General features: G+C 37.3%; 1 long non-coding RNA gene across 1 annotated transcript; it reads left to right on the top strand.

The window, feature by feature from the left end:
* The first annotated feature begins 1,998 nt into the window (after positions 1-1,998).
* LOC108639032 lies at positions 1,999-10,808 on the top strand. Its single transcript, XR_001920224.1, has 3 exons — positions 1,999-2,088; positions 5,705-5,781; positions 10,746-10,808. It is a non-coding gene; the product is annotated as an uncharacterized LOC108639032 (long non-coding RNA).
* Positions 10,809-11,018: the final 210 nt, after the last annotated feature.

Here is an 11,018-nt window from a genome sequence, read left to right as displayed (position 1 = left end):
ACAAGGAGATTTGCAAAGATCCGTGAAGCATTTAGGCAGGCATAGTTCCCTCTGGCCTCTGAAAAACTCCTTAATTGTCTTATTAAAGTCATAAAAAATAATCTAGGTCAGTCACAAAGGGAACCCAAGACTCTTGAACTGCATTTTCATACCTCATAACTGGCTGGCATAGTAGGAGGGAAAAAACCCAGTAGTACCTGTTGCCACTGTTGGAGTATGTTGTCATATGGAAAGAGATACAACTCTATAAAAAGAAATTATTTTGAATACTTTCTTGTTGCATGACTTTTAGAATTTCAACAAGCCCTTTCAAAAAACAAATAGTGAAAACCAAAAAGCAATCTAATGATAAAGGCACACATCAGAATGCAATTAAGCTAAACCACCCGAAGTACACAATTATTTTCTGCAAGAACATTTGTATAAGAAACTCTTGCCCATATTGCCCATCTGTGGCACCATTGGAAAAGCCTGTGACACTTCCTTCACACACAAGTTCATCCAAAGTCCACTCAAGTCACTGTGACTTCTGAAATATTAGTAAGAAAAAACCCAGGAGGTATTTCCAGATCCACATCTTAACAGGAAAAAAAAAATGAGAGAAAACTGAAGCATTTAAATAATTTTCACAGAAGAAGTTGCGGTCAGATGTTTAATTTTGATAGCAGCCACACCAGGATCAGAATATTTATTACTGATATTAAAGTGAATTAGAAGTTTAAGTAAGAATGGCATAATGAAATTATGGATACATATTATGTAAAGAACCAGTCAAAGAATTATCCCCAAACTCTCAGTGCTATGAGGTCAGCACATACTGTAGGTCAGTAAAATGACAGTAGCTGAACAAAAGTAGACATCCAGCCTTTAAGATGAGGGGAGAAGGAGGACAGAACAGTCAGCCCAATTTCAATTCTCACAAATGATGGCCTCAATGTACTGACTTTTCAGGAACAAACTGTGTCAAACTTGTCTCATTCCTTCCTCAATGTCACAGCTGACTAGATAATGGGCACAAAGTACATATCACTGAGGCTTTCAATGAGGTTCCATATACAAATCATCACATACAAACTAGAGAAATGGGATTAAAACACTATGTTTTAAGTGCTCATTTGACTCACATTGAGAAGATATCTGTGAATCACTTCCAAACTCAATGGGAATTTCAAGTAGAGTCCCACAGGAGTTTGTTCTGGACTTAATTACATTCAATATTTTTGATATAACAGATGCTGCATAACAAGCATATTCAAGTACATCAAGATAGCACTGAGACAGAAGCAGTTTCCAAGGGATAAAGAACAGTATACTGGGACCAACTTGAACACCTCATTTTTCAGTTAAGACTAAACCAAATTGAAGAGTGAAAAGACTAAACAAAAGTTTACCAAAGCACTACTTATGAACAAATGCTAATGAAACAGGATTTGCTTCTTCAGAAACAAGAGGATGTGGTGGTTGAGCCCATCTGGTGCTTAGACCATAAGTATCCTTACAAAGAGGCATTTTCTCTCGCTCCCACCAGCAGTATAGCACAGAACTTATTACAGTTCTTTCTCCTGCTGCTCCACTCAAGGAGGTGATGAACCTGATCCTTTCGCAAGAACTAAGTTAGAAAAATGGGTTAGCAAACTGATTTACAAGACTGACCCAATTTCCACTAGTTGTATTTGATCCTGCCTCTCTGCTGAAGTCCTGCCAAGATCTCCCAAGGTTCCTTTCACACACTATGATTTCTGTTGATTATGTTGCTATTTTTGTCTCCTGGTAAGTGAAACAAATAAACAAACAAAAAAAGACAAAACCAATTAGTAAAATTCTTATCAAACTTCTAGACAGCTGTAAGCAAAACTTCATTTTCCAACATTCTTTGTAGACTTACTCAGACTCAGAATATTTCAGCTTTTTTACTTTAAGAACGTTTTTCTCCCACCCACCATGAATGCCAAGCCTGTCAATCACACTAAAAACAACAAAATACATATGGGACAGTTTAAGGAGGAAGAGCAGACATGAGAAACTGCTTCTTTAACTTGCTTGGAATCAACTCCAATGTGTGCCTGGGAGAAGAAAAATGAGTACGTGGTAAGTCATGTTACTTTCGTTATTTTTTTATAAAACAGGAAAAAAACAAACAGTTTTGTTTTTTATGAACAATAAAATATGAACAATAGTTCATATTTTATATAGAGTAAGATTTCATTGAGCTATTTTGCTCAAGTATGTTTTCCTGAGAGCAGTATTCTAGTGTTACATACAGTAAACCAAATTGTTTACAGCAAATATGGGTTTTTGCAAAGCAGAACTTGACTTTGAAAGTTTGGAACTAAGTTTAACACATTTAGTTCTTATGGTCATGAAAATTTATGTATCAAAATTAAAAATTACTTATATTTAGTAAGAAATGCCAGTGGTATGATCCAGGAACCCTTTTTATACTGCTCTTTAACTATCTCTATGAAATCACAAATTGAGAACCCACTTCACAAAAAGCCTGTAAAAATTTGCCTGCACATTTCAGACTCTAGGAAACAAACTTATTGAAATATACACTGTAAGTATGTTAACTCTGCTTTATATACAGGTTATATATGAGAATCAAGTTCTGTTTAGAGGTCAAGTTACCTGATGTATAAAATGCACACAGGAAGAGACCCATGAAATTTGGTAGTTCTGAAGTATTAGATGTCTTTTTTGATTAGGGAAAAAAAAAATCTTAATATAGAAGATCAAACTGCTACCTTCTTTGGAGGAGAGAAATTTCAAAGAGTACAGATTAAAAGTGTTAGTATCTCCAGTAAGATACAAGTTTGAAACAACAGATTGCACCCTGCACATGTACCCAAACACATTTTTAAGTCTGCCAGTGTCCATGCCAGATCAAGAGGCTCCAGGGAATATTTGGTAGTAAGTGAACTTGACCTGCCCAGGGCTAGTGCTGTTTCACACTCAAGTATCTACAATTTGCTTCAAAGCTTTATATAAGCACCTGTATGTTTGGAAAGAAACAGTGTCTGTAGCCTCTCTTTATCTGGGGGACTCTGGAAGCCTCAGTATTCTGTGCAAGGATTCCCCCTCTGCAGTCCTCACAGCCAACATGTGTTCAAGTGCATGTATTTCTTTGAATTGCCATGAAAAGGGATACACTACATAGAGTAATTAGAAGTATTTGGGTACTAAGTAGAATTGGTAACCTAAGATGGGGTTCTCCAGCCAGCAATTCTTGAAATAATCCCCTTTAGAGTAGTTGAAAGCAAGTGGAAGTGCATGATAATATTCTCCATTTCTATTGCACACACTTGAAGAAAGAAAAATACAGTATTGATCAAGCCAAAGACAATATCATCATCAAGAGACAAGGTGCAGGATCCCACATGAGCATTCCCATGTCCCTGTTTTGTTGTTGCTGCTGTTGTTCTCTTTTTACTGTTGTCATCATCTTTAATCAGATTAAAACACAAATGGAAAAATATTTCTTGCAAGCTGCAGTCCCTTTGGCTCAACCACCTATGCTACAGCCCCTTTGGAAACACAAAAATGAATATAACCTTCCCAAATAGATCTCCGTCTCAGTGGAGAGAGGTGAACTGCATAAACACTGGTTTCTTGAGAATACTCTCCCAAGAATCTAGAATACAAATTAATGTCAACATAGGCAACGACAGAAGAATTAACCAGAAGATAGTGTTGGGGGAGAGCAATCAGAGAGAAACCAGGTGCAAGAAGGAGGCCTGGGTACGGCAATGTGGGTGAGCTGGCAGGGCAGAGCCTCAGCTCCCACTGCAGACTACCAGGCAGTGTAGGAACAGGACAGCGGAGGGCAGCAGGCAGCCAGGAGCAGCTCCTCACGTGTCAGGATTTCTGGAAACCCTCATGGGCTCATAGGCAATGTAAGAGGGGAAGGTACGGCTGGCAGCATGCACGGAATTGCAAAATTCTTAAAGCACTATTTTTTGTTTGCCTTTGAGACATTCTGAACTAGAACTGGCTTACACCTACTCAGTAACCAAACAGCCTGTACTGCATAAATAACAGCATCGCTGCGCTTCGTGTTATTCATGTTTCACACCTGATGGCATCTGTTATTTTGTTGTTTCTCATAAGCAGCCATTAAACCTGTAAACTCACACATCTCCCATCCGGCTGCTTCCCACCTCCACACACAACAACTGACAAAATCACTCCTGAATGCAAACTAGACAAGCAAAATTTCTTAAGGAATACATGCACCTCTCTTCTGGTCCTGCACACAGTGGAAGACAGTATTGATGCCTACTGTCATCCAGGGAGACAGTGTACCCTTGGAAAAACTCACAGCCAACACTATGAAATATTAAACACTACAAAACACTATGAAATTCAACATAATTTTTTTTATAATATACCAGCCAGGCACCTGGAAATTATTCTGAGGAGGTCAAATTTAAGCTGCAAGGGCTTCTATCTCATTTCTGAAACTCCAGGAATTGAGTTTTGCCAGATTCACTGTTTTGCAAAATCACAAGATAGCAAGAGTATTCACTGTCAACAACTGATCTGTCAGTCACTTTAACAGTAAAAATACATTCAGAGAAATCTGAAGGAGAGCAGATGAGACATTTCAACTTATCTGAAATCCAGTTTAATCATTGAACATGTGCCCCAAATCCATTTTGCTCTGGGAAATAAAACAGGAAGAGTAATTGGAAAGCGGAATATAACATTCCTTGGTCTCTGGCCTTTTATGGAAGCTTTCATATTTGTCCTGTTGTGGTGACTCAGAATTGCTGAGCAAAATAATCTGGGTTTGTTTCAACAGCTGCAGCTGCATCTTGGCAATTTTATTGCCCATTTTATAGAGCAATGGCTCTCAAACATTTCCCCCCTTATATTAGAATATGAACCCTGAGCCCTTCTCCAATTTAAAAAATTCATATCCTGTTTTCTCCAACTGGAAGTGTATTCTCTGTTTGTATGAGAGGTGAAAAGGAAGAGAAGGACTGAGTGGGGCAGGAATGCAGCTCAGAGGAGATGTCTGGACAGGGGTGGAAAAGGACCAGAAGTTCCCATCCTGAGCCTTGATGGCACTGCTCCCTGACTCCACCAGAGCCTCAACCTCCACTAAAAATATCTGTCTTACTCCTTCTGCAACCCAGGAGAAATTCCTGGTTGTGCCTACCCAGTTCATTTACCTCCTTGAACAGCAGCCATGGCTCCAAATTTGGGAATCGTGGGTGTAACATATAGGCATGCAGCATAAGAAGAAACCACACCCAGATCAGTAAGTCCTCAAATTCAAAATAGCTAGAGACTGAGATAAGATTGTGGAAGTTTTATATGCTTGCCCTCTTTTTATACAGTTTCCCAGGCAGCTCACTTCTGACCACAGTCAGAAAAGAAGATGCTGGGCTGGGTGAGTTTATGGCTTGACTCAGTAAAAGCATCTTATATCAGCCCCACCTTTTGAAAAGATAATGTAGCACTGGAATGAATTGACTGACAATTTGTTCTTTAGAATAATGACAAGGGGGGAAAAAAACAAAAACAAACCCAAGAAAACCCAAAAATCTTTAGATCACACATCATCTTAGAATAACTTAGTGATTTATCTAAGTCCAAATGTATGATGGCTAAACTTGACAAAAGATAAGATTATATGATATGACAATCTGGAAGTGAAAGTTCTGCTATTGAGCTATTTTTTTCTATCTAAACACCACAGCACAATATGTCAAAACCCACAAGCAAGTCAAATGCAATCTGAAGGCAGAACCAAGCAGCTGAGTCAAGGAGTTCAAGGTAGGCAACTGACAGCTATCACTAATTCTTTTTGCAATAGATATGAAAAATAGTTTTCATATTTAAACCTCTAAGATGTTGATGACTCAAATGTTTTATATACTGATTTCAGCAAAACTTAACTGATTACAGTATAACTTACAGTTTCCTTATACTGGAGTTACTCACACAAGAACATTGGTATTTCCTAAATCACTCTTTCTGGGCGTTCACTTTAAGTGAGCAAACAGGAAAAAAGTTGCAAAAAGGACTTCCTCCTAGGATTTCTACATCAGTTCAGTAAAAACCAATAAAGTAACAGTTCAGTGTTACTCATATAGATTAAGTCTTTCTCCCTGGATAGAAGCATGGCCACAAAACTGCCATCTCAAGACGAATTTCAGAACTGGACAACTTTTCAAGTTGCAGATCTCCTAAGACAGGTACTGAATGTATATGTAACACTTTAGACAGCTCAGTCTACATTCAGCTAGCAGAAACTCTTACTGGATTACCTTTGAAAACCAGATATATTAACCTAAATCTAGCACAAATATTCACTAGTACTGAAAATAGATTAGTCACCAATTGCCACCCCCAAGAACTTATTAATATTACTTGAGTTTTTTTGGACTTTCCTGTTTTCTATAGAAATCTAATTCATGGTAGAAGCTGCTAGCTAAGATCTCCTACATGACAAATCATACAAAAAAATGTTTGCTCACAGGGATATTTCTTATAAGAGAAAAGGTATTTCATGCCTAAATTTATTTCCTGATGGGAAAAATAACCATTTCACAGAAAATAGGTTTTATATTCGAATATCACTTTGAAATTTACAGTCTTTCAATAAGAATTTACTGTTAATCTTTTCTTTTCAATGCATATATACCCACAGTAGTTGCTAGATATTGCTTAAGTTTAAGGTACTTGAGCTTTTTTTCAGTTTTTGAATCATTCCTTTATTGGGTTGTACATTACTTAGTTCTACAGTGTCCTTTCTGGTATATGTAAAATAACCTGAATTGCACAAAGCATTCCAAGCTCATTTTCAGACATCTTTCACTACTTTAATAATCTCCTCACAGATATATAAAATATATCCTCCATGATATAGCCTTTTTTTATATCATATTTTTCCTTATAACTTACTGATAACTATGAAAAGTTTTAGACTTCTACCTTAAACTGATAAAGTCCATTTACTACAGTTGCAAATATAGTCTCACTTTACATTCTTTTTGTTTTTAGGCAAGTTTCTCTCTATAATTTTTTATATAAGATTTTTTTGTCTTGTGTCTATCCTAATTCTAACTGCAGAAGCACCAGTCTTTTGCAGTACCTTCTTTACACTAAGAGTGAGAATTTATTGTTATTAAGGTTTCTCATCCTTTTCTATTGAAGGAGTATACAATTTTTGTCAAAGAAAATAATAATGCCATGAAGTCTTTCCACAAGAGTTCCATTTGCAGCCATGCAAAAAGTAGCCATGCAAAGTTTGAGATGATCATTTTGTATTATTATTTTTCCATTTTGCCTGTGTGCTCATTCCTGTACAATTAAAGAAAAAAACCAACACAACAAAACTACAAACAGATTCCTAATGGAGGTGTATCACAGGTGGAACATTGTCCCCACATTGCGAAAGTTAACCTGTTCTATGGAATTAATTCATACCATAATGATAACTTATCAGCTAACCAGTGAACTTATTACTGGGAACAGCTACTCAGAGGATTAATTAGCTCAAAGCCTTTCAGCTGAAAGGAAATCAGGCTAATCTACAGAAGTTATAATGGTTTTAAAGTTCTGCAATTATACAGTAGAATACAAGACAGAAAGTTTATAACAATTGTTCAACAACCCAGAGGCTTTCAGGGAAATTCCAGGCACGTCATAACTACTGGCTTCATACTTGTTAAGAGAGAATCTTCCAACTTCATAAAAAGCTGTTAATGCCTATGCTTACACTCTCATCGCTGATTAAAGCAGCTAAATAATCCAATTACTGTAGGATAACCCACATTAAGTGCTTGGCCATTCTACACTGGAAGCAGCAGCCATTTGCTTGCAGCTATCGTGTACAGAGCTGTCAGCTACCACTGCCAGCACTCCAGAGAGCCTCAGCACCACGTGCTACCATCATGTCTGTAGTCAGACAACACACTGGAGGCTGTGCTGGATCTCCCCACCCTGAGACAGGCTGCACATATGCAAGAATATAACAGTAAAATAACACTGTTAAGGTTACAGAAACAAGCACTGAAATGTGCCAGAACTCGGATTACCTCTATAACCTGAATTTCTCACCTTTGACATACACACCACAATAGCCTGTAATTGCTTCTTCACATATTACCTTTTCCATTCACAAACACCTGCCTCTGGCAGTGCAGAAAAACCAGTAGGTTTATGCACTACTCTCGGTCGTTACAGAAAATGTAAGGTGCACAAGGCCAGGGCTTGGTGAAAAAGACAGAATGAATACATAGTAATGTAGTAATGTTGATTTAATTCTGCCTTGAAATACCAGATTCTGTCACTGCCCCAGCTCAATATTTTTACCTGAAGACATGCAAGTCACTCAGAAAAAACATGATATTGCCCAAGGGCTTGACCTGCGGCAGTGAGAGGTAAGAGCTGCAACCACAGTGGCAGCTCCTCTCAGAAGGTAAAATGCCAAAATACTGAACATACAAATATACTTGTATATCTCATAGATCTAAACAGTTGTAGTTAGGCATCCAAAAACACTGGATGCTGTACAAGGTTTTTTTCTTCATGCACCTCAACTTCCCTTACTAATGGAGTTTTCATCTCATAGGGTGGTCTCAGAAAAAGCAGTTATTAGTCTTTCTGAAGCACTTGGACAATAAAGAGTGCTGTAGAACAGCTCAAATTAAAAAAATCATTCTGAGTTCAGAGAAAGCTTTGAGTACTTCACTACAGGTATGCAAGATAGCAGAGAAGCACTGAACAGAACATAATATATCAAACAGTTCAGGAAAGTAACATCAGCTTTTATGTGCTGTGACTGAGGCTGGGTTCTCTAGAAGAGGTATACTGATGTTGCTGCCATAATATATATGTAAAATGGGTATGTACATATGTACAGTGCAATTTTAGCATTTTCTTAACTTTGAAAGTCTTAATTATATAGATATCTGTGTGTCATAAGTACAGAAGTTATTAACTAGCCATTCTGCAAAGTGTTTCCAGTCTCATAAAAGGCATTTTGTATAAAATCAATAACTTGACTACTAAATAATAAGTAACCATATTGATTTTTCTTTTGGATGTACGTCCCTGTTACCTTGTATCTATGCTATAATTGCAACAACCCTGTGATATTCCAAGTTGTGTTCAGGGTTTGCCTACTTGGCCTCCATTTGCCGTGTAGTCTGGTCCTCTCCTCAATACTGATCTTAACGTTTTTGTAAGGAAAGTTAATGCATTTGTAACAAAATGAAAGATTCCATAGTCATCACGAAACACCAGTAGCAAGACATCCACTTGTCTGATGAGCTAACCATGTAAAGGGAACAAATTTTCCCTTACACAAAAGTTAGATGTTTGATGAATAGCATAAGGCAAGGCTCAAAAGCAGCTCGTCAAAGAGCTAGTAACTACAAACAGATGGGCAAAAGTCAAGAGCAGAAAGCATGCATAGCTTTGATTCTTTCTCTCTGCACCAAAATCAGTGCAACTGATGGCAAATTAACACAATTCACAACCACTCATTGGTCCAACACCCACAGCAACCCTCTCGGTTGAATTGTGATCTATTCCGTATTGCAATCAAGCAGCACTCTCCCAATCATAGTATAAAAAAAATTATAAACTCAGGCATGTCAGCTAGTAGGCCAAAACCCAGTCTGAATGCATGTCTGAACCTGAAATTTCCATATCAAAAAGTAGATAAAATACACTTTGAATGTTTAAGCATAATCAGTTTTAAGTGGTCTAGAAATAAAGAATTATCTTGGAAAAGCCACATAAATATGAGAAGAATTTATTCTCACTAATATTTCTCTGTTACTGTTGGAGTTGGTCATTACTGCTACAGACATTTACAGCTAAGCATTACAAACAGTAAAATTCATTTCAAGAGTGGTATGTTCCTAAACAAAAAATTTCTAATTTTTTTGCTATTTTCCATGCATAAGAGTGTAATTTCTTTAAAAAGCCAGATTAAACCATCTAATATACAAGTGAGATTTTTAGGACATCTTCAGCCCTGCTCCATTCTTTACTGATTTTTAATAAAGGAAATCTGACATGTCCACTTTTTTTCCCAAATTATTATTTAGTAATACTGCTATTTAGAGAGATGTAACACTTCTGGACATTCCTGTTTCATTTTAATTTATAGTCAGTACCAACTTTCTTAAAAAACACCACCACCACAACCATGTTACAGAAAAGAAATCCTTTTTCTGAACCTGAATTCAGAATGCCCATCATCATGGTAAGTGCAAGATACACTTAGTCCAAATATCTGGTGCTGAAGCCAAGCAGCCACCAGTGCATACAAAGGTTGTTAAACAGGCCTATGGGATGATGACATGGCTACTGATGAACTTTTGCATCAAAATACCTTTTAAACTATGTCTAATCCTGCCCTCTTCTTATCCCATAGCAATTGAAGTTCCACAGTGTATTTCTGCTGGGATCCTTACTCCAGTTATACTATGTTTGCTGCTTCATAATTTCATCTCATCTACTCCACTCACTGTTTTATCAGCCCTTATCTCCTGTAATCTTTCTTCCTAAGAAAGAGGTAGTACCCTGTCTTATCTCTCATGTGAAAGTCACTGCCAAAGCATTATAGTTATTCTGTCCAATATTCTTCTTCTGATTATCCTTGTCAACTAGTATAACTATTTCCACAACCCTGAGTATTTGAGTATGGAAATATTAATTAGTTTGTTTACATATGGCAAGTTTCATACTATTGTAATAATTCTATCTTATTCTCATCTCAGTTTGGAATGCCTGAATCTGCTGTGGTTGTAGAAAAACTGCACATGAATGGATCTCATTTCTTGGTAAGCAAATATTCTGTAAGAGCTATCATTAAACCACATCTCAACATGAGGATTGTATTCCTTACAGTGCCAGGAAATAGTCTGAAATTTTCCTTCTGTATGCACACTTCATCAGTTGCTCTGGTTTTGCTTTTTAGTGGATTGGTTTACACCTCTGACTCAAGGAATCCCCCTACACGAAAGAAATCCCAGCCAGCCCTTACCCTGCTC

This window comes from Manacus vitellinus, unplaced genomic scaffold (assembly GCF_001715985.3).
Source record: "Manacus vitellinus isolate BGI_N305 unplaced genomic scaffold, ASM171598v3 scaffold_15_pilon, whole genome shotgun sequence".
Lineage (NCBI taxonomy): Eukaryota > Metazoa > Chordata > Aves > Passeriformes > Pipridae > Manacus > Manacus vitellinus.
The sequence above is the reverse complement of the archived record's forward strand: the minus strand, read 5'-3'. Positions and strand labels throughout refer to the sequence as shown.